The sequence below is a fragment of the Gossypium hirsutum genome, chromosome A08 (assembly GCF_007990345.1).
Source record: "Gossypium hirsutum isolate 1008001.06 chromosome A08, Gossypium_hirsutum_v2.1, whole genome shotgun sequence".
Taxonomy (NCBI): domain Eukaryota; kingdom Viridiplantae; phylum Streptophyta; class Magnoliopsida; order Malvales; family Malvaceae; genus Gossypium; species Gossypium hirsutum.
Genome location: NC_053431.1, coordinates 109438883 through 109453144, shown reverse-complemented (window position 1 = coordinate 109453144; position 14262 = coordinate 109438883). Strand labels below are relative to the sequence as shown.

General features: G+C 29.1%; 1 long non-coding RNA gene across 1 annotated transcript; it reads left to right on the top strand.

The window, feature by feature from the left end:
• Positions 1-8130: 8130 nt before the first annotated feature.
• Positions 8131-13089, top strand: LOC107930084 (uncharacterized). Its single transcript, XR_001692945.2, has 2 exons — positions 8131-12864; positions 12985-13089. It is a non-coding gene; the product is annotated as an uncharacterized lncRNA (long non-coding RNA).
• Positions 13090-14262: the final 1173 nt, after the last annotated feature.

Below are 14262 nucleotides of genomic sequence, written 5' to 3'. Positions count from 1 at the left end.
TCAAAACTTTTAATTTTGTTATTTTATTTTATTTTTCCAGATCAAAACTTTTTAATTCTATTTTTTTATTTCTTTTCCAGGTACGTAGGTTTTCTTGGGCACGATTCTGACCAAAATTTTGAGGAACAAATAGTTGTGTAATCCGATCCCTGAGGATTTGACCCTACTTCCCTTATACTATTATTTTTATTATTTTTAATATTTTATTGGGATAGGATATTTTTGTTACTCTCAATTGATTCGACTCGACTCGATTCGAAAAAAATTCAAATCGAGTTGGGATGACAAAATAGAACTTGTTAACTCGAAATGAATTTCACTTGATTCGATTGAACGCTCACCCTTTCTCGTCAATGAGTACTAATCCACATACCGATCGCTAAATCATTACTTAGATCTCGCTAGTGAAACTTTTTAAAAGAAGAAACTTAATAACTAAGTGGCTTAAATAAAATTTTTTAAATAATTTAATGACTTAAATGAAAAATTTTAAATATTATAAGGACCAAATTATAATTTTTTAATTAAGTGATCAAAACAAAATTTTATTCATAATTTAATATCTAATGATATAATTTACTTTTTTTTCTTCCAAATACGGAAATACCCATATTCAGTTCCTCAACAAATGTACGTACGTAGACCAGCCAGGGATGAATAGAATGACTAACCCACCTATACATAGGCGGGTCCCTTTTTTATAATTTTGGATTTTGACTTTTTATCAAATTTAAATTTATTTAAAATTTTAATATTTGAATTTGAATAAATATTTTTTTAATTTGGAATATTATTTTTCTTATATTATACTACTTTCTAATGTCATGTGTGGTTTTGTGTAATTAATTTTTAATTAATTTGTTAAATATTGTATTTCTTAATTACTATAATTAACATACAATTAATATTCTTTATTTGAACGGATGAGTATAATTAAAATATATTAAATTATTTAAAATTTTTACTTTTATAATAATTAAAAAAATTTAATCATAATTAAAGCATGTTTAACTTAATCAATGTAAAGTAACTAGTAATTAACATAATTACAATATATTAATTATTTTGATAATTTAAATATAATACTAATATATTGAAGGATTTGTAAAAATATTAAAAATTTGATATATTGTAAATTAAACTTTCCACTATTAATTTATTTTTTTCTTAACAGTCAATATATTGACCATAGTAATTTTTAGATAATATATAAATAATATAAATACAATACAATATATTTTATTATAAAAATGTATTATTTATTAAATTTTATATATGAGATATAAATTTTTGGGTGAGTGAAATTGAAACCAACTTAAACGTAATCCTGAAATTTTTAATTAAAAAAAATCATCTATCTAACTTAAAAACTTGATTTTCAAAATAAATAAAAAAATTCCTTCCTTGTTAAATTGAATCAAATCAAACTGATCAGATTCAAGTTTATTACCAAATTAGGTTATACATACAATTATCAACTTCGTATGCAAACTCCCATTATTTTTCTCTTTGTATATAGATACATAAAAGGCAAAGTATAAGATTTTCTTTGGTAATAAAATTATTGGAATATAAATTACTTGTCACATTCTCGGAATGTTATTTTATTTTATTTATTTGGTTAAAATGTAAAATTTTACTGTTTAATTTATAAAATATAAAATTATCTAAAAACACATTTTACTATATTATTTTTATTATACAATTTATTCATTTAATTACTTCAATATTAACTAAGAGATATTAATCTCAAAATTCATGGAGCTATTCCATTGTACTCTAAAACTTTGTATTCTCATTTTTATTACCTAAATCTTACATTTGATACAATGTTAATATAATCCATGAGTTTTTTCTTCAAGTACTAACATTATCCTATTATTTGAATACACTATAATCTTAATTTCTTTTATTTTATTATTAAATATCATTTTTTTAAAATATTTTATATAAATTCATATATATTAAAAATACTATTTATTTAAATAATTTTACAGTTTTTTTCCTAAAATTCGACATTTTTCAAATATTCTTTTGATTAAATTAAGTATTTAAATTTTCTAAAATTTGTAGTTTATTGGAAAATTGACAGCCAATTATTTTTTTCATTAAAATTCCTTTTCAAAATATGATGGAGAATATTAGTTGAAAAAGTTTGATTTTTCAGAAAAGTACAGGTCTATCCAGAATTTTGTTTTACAATTTAAAAAAATTAAAAGAATTTAATACAATATTGGAGATGGGGTTAAGGTGACATGGTTTGAACATGTGTCAAACGAATATTTAGAAAATTTTTTAACCATCGCTCTATATAAGGCAAAAAAATAATTTTAGTAAAATTTGTAAATGCATACACAAAAACAATATTTTCAATATTTTTGAATTTATAATAAATTTTTTTATTTACAAAAGATTTTTTATCGTTTAAAAAAAACTTTTGGAAAAATTGAAATTTTGTTAAAAATGATTGAAAATTGAAATTTTGCATTATTATAAATTGATTTCAAAGAATTTTGTGTAAGATTTTTCTTTTGGTAATGTTTTGAAATCTTTATTTTATTATGAGCAGGCATTAATAGGAAGAGCCTATGTAATTTTTATTTCTTGATGTAGATATATGTTATACTTTTATTACTTGTTTATTGTTATCTCATTAGTTTTAACAACATCAACAAACCAAAATTAATGATTTAACTAAAATTTATAAACCAATTTTTTTTATAAAGTAAAAAGACTGTATGAAATTAAGCAAATATATTAATTAGAAAAAAAGTAAGTAACACGTGTCATTATGTTATTGGAAAGAAGAAGAATAAATTGAACAGCAAAGACACGGATCGCAAAAAACCGAGGTCATTTTATTTTTCAAATTTCCTTTATCTTTACCACACAAATACTCCACGTTGCATCTGTAAACTACTCGCACGTGCTCTTACTGTATCAATGGCATCTCTTTTATCTCACTCCAATCCAATCTACGCCTCTTTTAACAGTCACTTCGTCACTGTTCTTTTCATTAAAAATTAACTATTTTACCAAATACTATTTAAGTTTTTCTTTTTCAGTCCATTTCCTCAAACAAATAAATATTCTGTTACTTAAAATTTAAAAAAAGTGAAAAAAGTTGGATAATTTAATTAATCCTCAACACCAGCGGTGCTTAGTAATATCAGTTAATCAGATTCAACTACCAATTTACTTTTAAAATCTTAAGCTTTAAATAATAAATGTAAGTAAATTCCATGTTTAGTAGTGTTATTTAAATTCGAAAACATTTGAAATAAGGAACTTTAAAAAAAATCACATGCTTTGTGCTTTTCAAGTTTGCAGTGGAGACGGTGGACTTTTTTCTCTTGTTTGCTCACAAAACAGGAGTGACTGTGTTGGACACGTGGAGAGAAGGAACTGGTCTGTTGTGATTATAAATAACGGGCAAATAAGGGAAGATCAAGCTCAGCGATAGGGTTATAGAAATAGTAATAGTTATAGATGGTAAGGAGGAGCCCTTTTCCCAAAACCAACCATTTCGGTGAAGGGAAAAGGGGCTGGAGATTGATTCAGTTACCGGCGGTCTCTAATTCGCTTGGTGCAGGTCGGGAACTAATTAGCTGTCCCTTAATATTGGATTGATTTTGATTTTGATTTAAGCCAGATGGCTGGGCGTGATTGGAGGAAGCGCGAATCGGATCCCGCCTTGCATCAACTGAATCGGAGACCGCGGTGAAGGTTGCGTGGATCTTTCCTTTTTGTTCACTTTTAGGCTTATGATTCAGATCTCAGGTTGGGATTTTATTTTCCTTCTTGCTTGTTTTTGGTAGCTTTTTTAAAAAAAAAATTATTATGACTATTGATTTGTTTTATTATTATGGAAACTACAGATTTGCTTCTGAATCATTAGATTTGGGATTTTTTTTTGTTTTAAATATATAAATTGTTTTTTTTTGGTTATCTTTCTTTCGACGATTCAAACGTCAAGAAGAAAAGGGATTTACAAAATTGTTAATTGCTCAAACTTCACTTAGTTTAAAAAAATTATGGCGTTGTTGTAGTAAAATAAATGCATTACTTCATTGTAAATGTTTTGTTTAAATCTAGGAATTACTATGATAATATACATTGGAATTAGTCAATTCCTATTTCTTGTTAATTAAGAGTAACCTCCTATGAGTTCACTGCAGATTTATTTTAGTAGTTGGTTTGATTTAAGATAACTATTCAATCTAATGTTTGTAATGATTGATTTTGATTGGATAGTAACACCGTAATGTTAGTTGTGCAAACATTTTTTGTGATATCTTAATCTTATGTGTTGGGTAGTTTTCGTACTTCTCAAATGCTTCGTACAAGAGATACAATTAAATCCCATAACTTTATAAATCGTGTTATTCCACTGTATGAGTAGAATAAAGAAGTTTAGTCCTTGTTTTAACAAGTTCTAATATTTTGTTTATTTGATTATTGGACGTTCTGTCAGCGTAAAGATAGATTCTAAGTTCTATCTTCTTTTTTGTTTCAACTTACGGTATCCTTAGGAGCCTTTTGGGGGGATAAATCTCAGTTGTCAGTGTAAATCTAGATATTCATTCAGTATTTGATAAATTAGTTTCAACTTTCTAGCCCAAAAGAGATAATTAAGTTTCTTTATTGTGTTTCTTGTTAACATATTTAGTCCGTGTAGGGTCTAAACTGATGTCTATCATCGACTCCTTCCTCGTTTTCAAACATCTGTCTATATTTATTTATTTCTGGATCCTAATTTGCTGCATCTGGTTTGTTGTTTATAATTCATTTAAAGGCTCAGAGGTTCCTTTGTAAGATATTGAGACATCCTGAATTTTGTTTAATTTGCATGCTCACTTTTTAATCAGCATCTGAGATTTGATTGATTGCAGCACTGGACTGCATGTGTGGCTATCCTTCTATTTTTGGTGCTGTTTTGTCCTGTGTTCATAATACCGTTATAATTTTATTGACTTCCGAAGTTGCATTATGGTAGAAATAATTCATTGAGGATTAGCTTTGTCTTTTCTAGTTGAAGTGCTGATTGTGTGATTCCTCATGGCAACAATTTTCTTGTTTGCACTCTTTGTATAGTCTCCACTATGTGAGAACATCTTTGGCAAGAGCATTAATAACCCCAAATCCCTTTTTTCTTGGTTGATCTGTCTTTGATTTTCTTTTTTTGTGCTAGGTTTATATTGTTTGTAAGAACCTTCTCTCTAGACTTATCATCAGGTCTATAGTTCCTACTTGGTTTATACATTGACATATTGTGTTATCTTTTATTTCCCATCTGTTGATATCCACTAGTAGAGTCTTTTGTCAATGAAGTCAATCGATGTCTGAAGGGCAATGCAGTTGCTGCCAAATTTGTCAAATGAACATATCTGTCTCTTTATCTAATCATCATTTTGGTGTCAAATTTTCAATATAATGTTTGTGTTTTTTTGATGTGTTTCTCCCCAAGTGTGTTTGGTAGAGTGGAAAAGTAGAAGGCTAGAAAGAGGAGGGTTGAAAAGTGAAAAGAAAATATAACTTGTGTCTCTTTGGTAGAAAAGAAAAATGAGAAGAAAGAAAATAGTAAGGATGATATTTTCCATCCTAGAGATTTAAGCAAATCATTTTAAATTGAAAAGTAAAAAAACAAAAAAAGGAAAGGAGAGAAATGTAAATTAAGTGTGCATATTTATATGATTAAGTATTTCTTTTTAATTTTCATTTTTCAACTCCATTGATAGAAAGTGATTTTTTTTTTCCAAACAAGCTCACCAGTGGATATATATCTATATATATTCTCTTTCTGTTTTTCTTTTATTTCAAATTTTTTTTCATTTTCTATCAATTGTGGGAAAATAAAAGATAGAAAAAAAATTCGGTTAATGTATTAGATAGAAAAGAAGAAAAAAATATTGAAAGAAAAGGTCAAATGAGTCAAATACGTGGAAAAAAAATTTAATTGGTAAAATAGGCTGATTTTTTGGAGGGATAATGTGAAAGCGTATTTAGTTGGACGAGTTTTTTGATAATTATAAAAAAAAATATGTACGATTAGACATTCATTTCCTGACATGTCAACACAGAAGTTTGTCTAGTTGGGTGTGTTTTTACACTATGTACAAAACGTGTTGTCTGGCTGGATGTGCTCTTACACTAACTATGTATACAAAACGTGTATCTAGATGTACTTTTCACTCTCTTCAAAAAAATCTATTTTTCTAAATTTAAAAAGATTTATAAGATCAATTAACTCTTTTGTTTTTTTTTTTTGGGCATATTCAACTAATTTAGTTGGACAAAATTTTAGGAAAATAAGAATTAAAAAATTGCAGATTTAACCATTTTCTCTACTCTTATCTCTAAATGATTTTTATGCAATAATATGGAAAAAATATCTTTCCTTTTTATCTTCTCACTCAATTCTTTTTCGCATACCAAACACATTAATGTTTTTTCGTTCTTTTTACTTTTTCACTTTTCTTTGATCATTATTCAACTTTTTCAATCAATCAAGCATATCTTTAATTACTAAAAGTCCAAAAGCCTCAGCATTATCCTAACCATAGGTTTCCTGTTCCCCCAAAATTTATGTTAAGTTCTTAAACTGCTAAAGTATGTATTTTGGAAACGATGGTGAGAAGATGCGACACATACGGAATGGCGGAAGGGATATGTAAACTAATGAATCAACAGTGATGCCTTCCTTTATCCCTTTTAAGATTTAATTTTTGCATTTTACATTCTTGTTTTGGCCAATGCAAGGGATTTTCACGTTTGAAAGTTTCGTATACTCAAGGCCTGAGCAAAATTGATGCACTTGACTTTATATCAAAGCATCCTAGTATGGCGAGCACAATTTATTTACTGCTCATACTGTGTTGTGAAGGTATCCATCTTAGTTTTTGTTTTGCATGCTTTCCCAAAATTGTTGTTAGCCTGGGGTGGATAAATTACAAAGTTATTAATGTCTTTTTAAAAGCAAGAGGTAGATATTAGTTTTGATTATTAATATTTTCTCTCTTCTTGGAAATAACTATAAAAGTATATTTTAAAAAATTTCACTTTCAAGGATGATAATAAAGGTAATTTGAAATAAGAAGCAGTTTTGCTTTATTTAATTTTTCAATAATTCTTATTTAGAATAGTTGCTCGGAATAACTATTTGTTGAGAATGGATAAATTGTACACTTTGGTATTTGAACTTCGCTTCATGGTTCAAATTAGCATCTAAGAGTTTTTCTTTTTTGTTCCATTAGGTACTTGAACATGGTTTTAAGGTTTAATTTGGTACTTAAAGTTTAAGTACCAATTTGAATCTTGAATCTATTTTAGGTACCTAATTGGACAAAAAAAATCTTAAGTATCCATTTGAACCTTAAAGTCTAGTTCAAATATCAAAATAAGAACAGCTATGTTAGAAACATCTATATTTAGAATAAACTCTTATTTAGAACAAGTAACATCTAGTGTAGCTGTTATTTGAGAACAGTTCTTATTGAGAATAATTAATGTTCGAAATAGTTGATTTTAACATCAAGGCGTGAATTTTCTACCTCATATAACAACATAGAGCTTTAATCACTTACTCTTTTGAGCCGTTAGTCTTGATTTTTGTATTAGAAATGTTAAATGGAGAAAAAATCTCCCACTTTGCTTCAAGTAAAAGCTTTGCAATTGCTATTTAACATGATTGTTTGATTCAACCTAGATTGGTAGGATTAAAAATTAGTGAAGATATCAGTTCAAAAAAAGGAATTAGACCAGTTGACTGATTGACCCACGAATTGATTTTTTATTTTTTAATATATTTTTATTATTTATAAATTGTTAATTATTTATTTAATTGAATTAGTCGGATCAGTTAACTAATTACTTGATCGATTCAATCGTAAATTCGATTTTGAAAACCAAGCTATTTAGAATGAGTCTGATTCTGAAAACCAAGCCGGAAGTGAGTGGTGTTTTGCTTTTGGTTGTTTAGGTTTGGGAGATGCTATAGTACGTTTGAACTTTGTGACTTTTGGTGCTCTTCATTTGTCCTGATTTATTATTTTTAACTTTTGTTGTTTAATTATATTATTTTTATTTATATAAAAAAATAGTTTTGTATTGATTTTTATATAAATTAATTATATTTTTTTGTGATGGTGTTTGATAATAAAATTACTAAAATGTAAGATTACTTAAAATATTTGTTTGATTTGCAAAATTTTATTTTTTTGGTGGTATTGTAAAATTTTGAAATATAACAATCTTGTTTAGATTTCAAGATTTCTTTAAGGTGTTAATCTCATGTTAATCCGAAATATAAAGAAAAATTCCAATATCACAACTTTTTATCTAACCTCACATTCTAAGTGAAATAATTTTTTTTGAATAATTTTATTCTTTATTTATATAGTTTAATGAATTTCATCATTTTCTTAATGCAAATAACAATACAAGTTTAATTAGAAATAATAAAAAAAAGTCTCTTATGCAAGTAAACAAGTCAATGTAATTCCCTTTCACCATATGTTATTAATTGCCCCAAAAAAATTAGTGTAATTCTATTTAAATTTTATTAATATTTGTGTCATTGTAAGTTTTAATATATATTATTTAAAAAAAAGTGGTTTCACTTTTCATTTCATGATAAAGCTACCAAATTCTCTAAAACAAATAATTGATAATTATATAAATAAGTTTTCATAATTAAATTCGATTGGTAAAAAAAAAAAGAATTGTTAGATTGAATTCATAAGTTAAAATTTAAGTGTTAATAAAAAAATAATTTTAAGAAATATTAAATTTGGTCAACCAAATACACTAACCAAATGTCTTAAATAGGATAACAAAACATACATGGTAATATACTAAACAATCTTATATTTTGTTAATCCTATTATCAAAGGTAATAGTACAATGTAGCAAGTACCCTTGAATGTAAGATTACTTTTGGTAATACTAAAGATCACTGAAATGTAAAATTACTTAGCATATTTATCTAATATGTGAGAATTTATGGAGCTTTTACTCTAAAACTTTGTATTCAAACATAGGCAGAATTGCGAAAACCACCATCAATGTTTTGAGATTTTTTCACATCAACTCTTAACGTTATCAGTTGCAACTAAAACAATTAAAATGTCTGACAATTCCAACTAAAACAAGCAAACATAGATGAGCACATACATTTCATCTAAATCCTTATATTTGCCACACAATATACATTCATTTTGGCAATTTGAATACGAATAAGCTTTTGCCACTGCTACCAACATATAGCCCAATCAAAATACACGCATTACATATTACATTGCAAAATAACAATGTCTTATAGAAAAATTTTCCCTTCTTAATTAATTTCAAGTTTTCCTTCTAACTCTTAATCTGCTTCAGCAATAAAGCCTTGTTTTGACCCACAAATAAAGAAAAATACACTGCTCATTACTTTGATATTTACCAAACCCAATTTAAATTCTTAAAATGCCCTATTATATAATTATTATAAAATATACCACCCGAAATCCATCACGCTCTGGTGACTCGGAACCGACCCAATCAGGAAGAAAGCCCTTTTATGTACGCTTCTTAGGATCCTCAACTCTAAAAAACTATGTACGTTCCATCTTTTTCATAAAAGACCCTTTTTCCCCCAGACACTGAAGAGGGGGGAACTGACCAACTAAATCTGATATTCAACAATGGTGCGGTGAGCGTGGATCGAACCCACCATAAGATTTCGCCATTCTCTGTGATGCCGAGGTTGCTGTCATCATTTTCTCTTATACTGGCAAGCTCTTTTGGGTTTTCCAGTTCTGGTGCAAAAGCAATAGCTGAGAAGCAGCAGTAATCAATGGCGACGGTGGATATCGAGACGAAGCAAGCGACATCGGCAGAAGAGACATGCATTGCCAAGAGCGGCGGCAAGCAAGGGGAAGGGCTCTGACAATACTATATCCAACACATCCACCGGCTTCAGCTCGACCTCTGCCAGAAAACTCACAATCTCAACCGTCTTAAAGCCCAACGCAATGAGCTCAATTCTCGAGATCCGTATCACACGAACATACCGATAATGATGCGCAGATGATTGAGTAGTAGTTAGCTTTTAAGGTGGTCTATATTGAACTTCTCTAGTGGTAGAAACATAACTTTGGAATTGAAGTTGCAATGATATTATAGGTATGTTCTAATTTGTAAAAGTTTTTACATAGTAAATTTGTAGTATAATTATCCCTTCTTTACTGTCCATAAGTGTTAGTTTTACAACTTAACTGTGATTGCCGCTTGCACGATAAACTCTGAGCTTTGCATTCAACTTTTGATATGGATGATATTAGTGATCTTGTAGTGCAATGGTAGGATGAAAGTTACTGGTGTAGTACTAATAGTAGCAGCAGTAGGAATTATATGGACTTTGATTGTGTTAATAATTACATTAAAGAGTTAAAATGATTGATGCAATTGGATTTCTACAATTGCAGAGATCAACTGCATGTGCCTTTGTGATCATAAAACCTCGAAATAGGATCAATGGTGTAGAAATCAGAGAATTTCGAAATTGAGAACACTTGTGTATTGAGATGAAAGAGTACATAGATATACGCCTGAGGAAATTAGCAAGCAGTACGTAATAAAAAATCATTTATAATCAATAATTCCAAAGGTGATGTTGTTTGGTGTAGCATATGCCGTGAGTAGTTAATTTGCATGAGTTGTCAACAAATAGTCAAAATATTAGACTTTATAAGGCTGGTTGAATAAATCCAAGAGGATTGTTGTTGGAGATGTGTAATTGTGCACAATTGATTTGTTGCTTATGGCTAAACCTTGAAATTAGTTGCATCATATGGTCATTGCTCTAGACTCCTATGTTGTTTGCTAATAATTGAAATATGAATTGCTTATTAGTTTCTAGAGGTTAAGGCCGTGAATGAATCTGCTGGTTACATTAGAATTGGATTCTATTTGTTGAAAAAAAATCCCAATTATCTCCATTGCAGCAGCTAAACTATTATTAGATCTAACACAAAGTCATATAAACCAGCTACATCTGACCATTTGTAGTTTGATAGCCTGCTACATCTGACCATTTTGTTTGTATTCTTGCATGTTTGTTTGGATTTTATCTGGTGATAATTTTGACATCTGGTCTGTTTCCTGTCTTCTAATTTAGAACTTCACCCCTGTTGATATTCCTCGGCCCCTTTTTCAAAAATTGCTACGTTAACTTACTTTTTGGTAACAGAAAAGTGTTTGATGGTAAATAATTTTTGCATAGTGTATTGTTTGGATTTGCAAAAGATGGAGTTGTTCTCAAATTCTTAATATTTGTTTGCTTGTGTTTATACCTACTTCAATTGAAAAGTTATATTCTTTTCATGTCCTATTGTAAAGATAAAACTTGAGCTTGAATTTTGATTTTTCTTGATTCGACCTCTTTAATATTTTTAGAAGCATAATTTCATTTTTCCAATTCTTTAATTTTTATTTCCTATTTCTTGGTTCTTTTAAATTTCTTATTTTATTGGTCAACAAATTCTCAGGTAAGAACAACTCATTTTATAGGACATATATTTGAATCTTTTTTAAGTTTTAGAACTTTTGTTAGTTTATTTAAATGTGATTACTTTCATGATATTTACGCCATTGGTTGGTGCCTTAACGACTACTCTGATATTTAAGTTTATAGTGATGAAATATGCCAATTAATTATTAGTTAATATTTTTAAATTGGAATCTTTCATAGCTGTCATTTTGATGTAATTGATGCTTTAGTAAGCACTTCACAAATTATTATACTTTGCTTTTGACTGGAAGAAGAAAATTGACTTAATGATTATTATTTTAGCATTATCGTTTATGTTACTTTGCCATGTTTTATCCTTTTTCTGTCTACAAGAAGTCTGGTATATTTGATGTGGGCATTTGAACTATTTTAGACTATTTTCTAGCTTAGCTTAAATTAGCTTATGCTTGGAAGAGTTTGTCTATTCCTGTCAGTGGTTCATAGTTATCTATCAATTCATTATTTAATTCTAGCCTATGATGGAAGTTCATCAACATATCGGCAAATGTTGTCTCAACGTAAAAATTCATTTGTTTGGCGAGATCTCTTTTTTGAAACCAAAAGCATGTGGACCTTTCTTGACTATGTAAGGCTTTATTGTTATTTTCGTTTATTAGACCTGGTCCTTGTATTGATTTTGATTACTGGAACTCGAGTATGATGTTCTGCACCTGGGTTATCTTGCTTTTGCTCTTGTTTTTTCGGATGAGGCTTGAAATTCTCATGAAAAAGAATAAAACATTCAAGTTCTTGCGTATCTACAACTTTGTAGTGATCGTGCATTTTTTCGCCTATCAGTCACCTTTCGTGGGGGAGTTTAGTTCTAGGAAGTTCAAGACTGTGAGCTACACATATGAAGTCATTGGATTTTACAAGTATGACTATGGGCTTCGAATTGCTGCAAGATCTGCACTTGTTGAGATTGTCATATTTATGTTTGTATCACTTCAGTCATATATGTTTTCCTCCCACAAGTCTGATTATGTGTCACGATACCTTGAAGTAGAGCAAATTGGTGCCATTGTACATGAACAAGAGAAGAAAGCTACTTGGAAACTGCACAATTACAACAAATTTGTGACAAAGAGAAAAGCTCTCTTTGGAAGCAAGAACAAGTTAATAAACAAGATTCAGCTTTCGCCTTTGAAACACATGCATATGCTGCTTATATGAAAGGAGAAAGTCCCGAAGTTATGCCATCTCCAAATAATTTAGTGGAATACGCACCTTTTAGATTCAGAGAAAAGTAGGAAAAACCAAGGAAAGAAACATCCTTTGATTTCTGCAGTCTCTTCAGTGATGGTGTTTCCCAGGTACAGTATATTGGAAATCAGGCAGTTAATAACCTTGTAATTTTCTTAAACATTGCACTAGAAAATTCCGATCTGAATGAGCATTCATCTAATAAAAGTTCTGATGCTATGAGTTTGCAGCTAGGGTGGATCTTTCGGCATATATGGTCCCAGATGTGATCTAATATTGATGTTGTGTACTACTGTTTGTTTGTCCTCATCTTCCTATAGAACTTCAGTTTACCATCTATGGTGTATCTTATTGCTCTTTTCTTGTATGCTCTATGTGTGAATACGAGTTTGACTTATATCTTCTGGGTTGTCATGCTGATTTACAATCACTACTTTCTACTTTTGAAATTTTATAGATCTTACGATTCGCTGATTTACGATCAAAACCTTCTACTTTCAAGATTTTACGAATCTAACCGTTCGCTGATTTACGATCATGACCTTCTACTTTTGAGATTTTACGAATCTTACGGTCTATTGATTTATGATCACAACCTTCATCTTTTGAGATTTTACGAATTTCACGGTCCGCTAATTTACGATCACGACTTTCTACTTTCGAGATTTTACGAATCTCACGGTTCGCTGATTTAAGATCACGTCTTTCTACTTTCAAGATTTTACGAATCTCCCTGTCCTTTGATATACAATCACGACCTAATTTTGAGATTTTACGAATCTTACGGTTCGCTGATTCATGATCACGACCTTCTACTTTCAAGATTTTACAAATCTCACGGTCCGCTGATTTACGACTATAACCATTTACTTTTGAGATTTTACGAATCTTACTACTCGTTGATTTATGATCATGACCTTCTACTTTTTAGATTTTACAAATCTTACAGCCCGCTGATTTATGATCACGGTCTTCTGTATACAAGATTTTCAGAATATTATGGACTACAGTTCGCAACATTTCTGTAAATACAATTTGCAGCATTTATGCAAAAATAATTCACAATATTCTACAATACAATTCGCAACATTTATGCAAATATAGTTCACAATAATTCTACAAAACAGTTAGCGGTGTTTTTCTAAATACAGTTTGCAATATTCTACGATACAATTCGCGACATTTATGCAAATACAGTTCATAGTAATTCTATAGAATAGTTCACAATATTTTTGTAAATACAGTTCACTACATTTTTGTAAATACGGTTCGTAACATTTCTACAAATACAGTTTACAATATTTTACGATACAATTCACGACATTTATGCAAATACAATTCGGAGTAATTCTACAAAATAGTTCGCGATGTTTTTGTAAATACAGTTCGTAACATTTCTGTAAATACAATTCGCAGCATTGCTACAAATATAGTTCACAGTATTTTGCAACACAGTTCATTTCCTTAAAACCATAATAACCTTTTGACTCTTGTACCATACTGTCGCA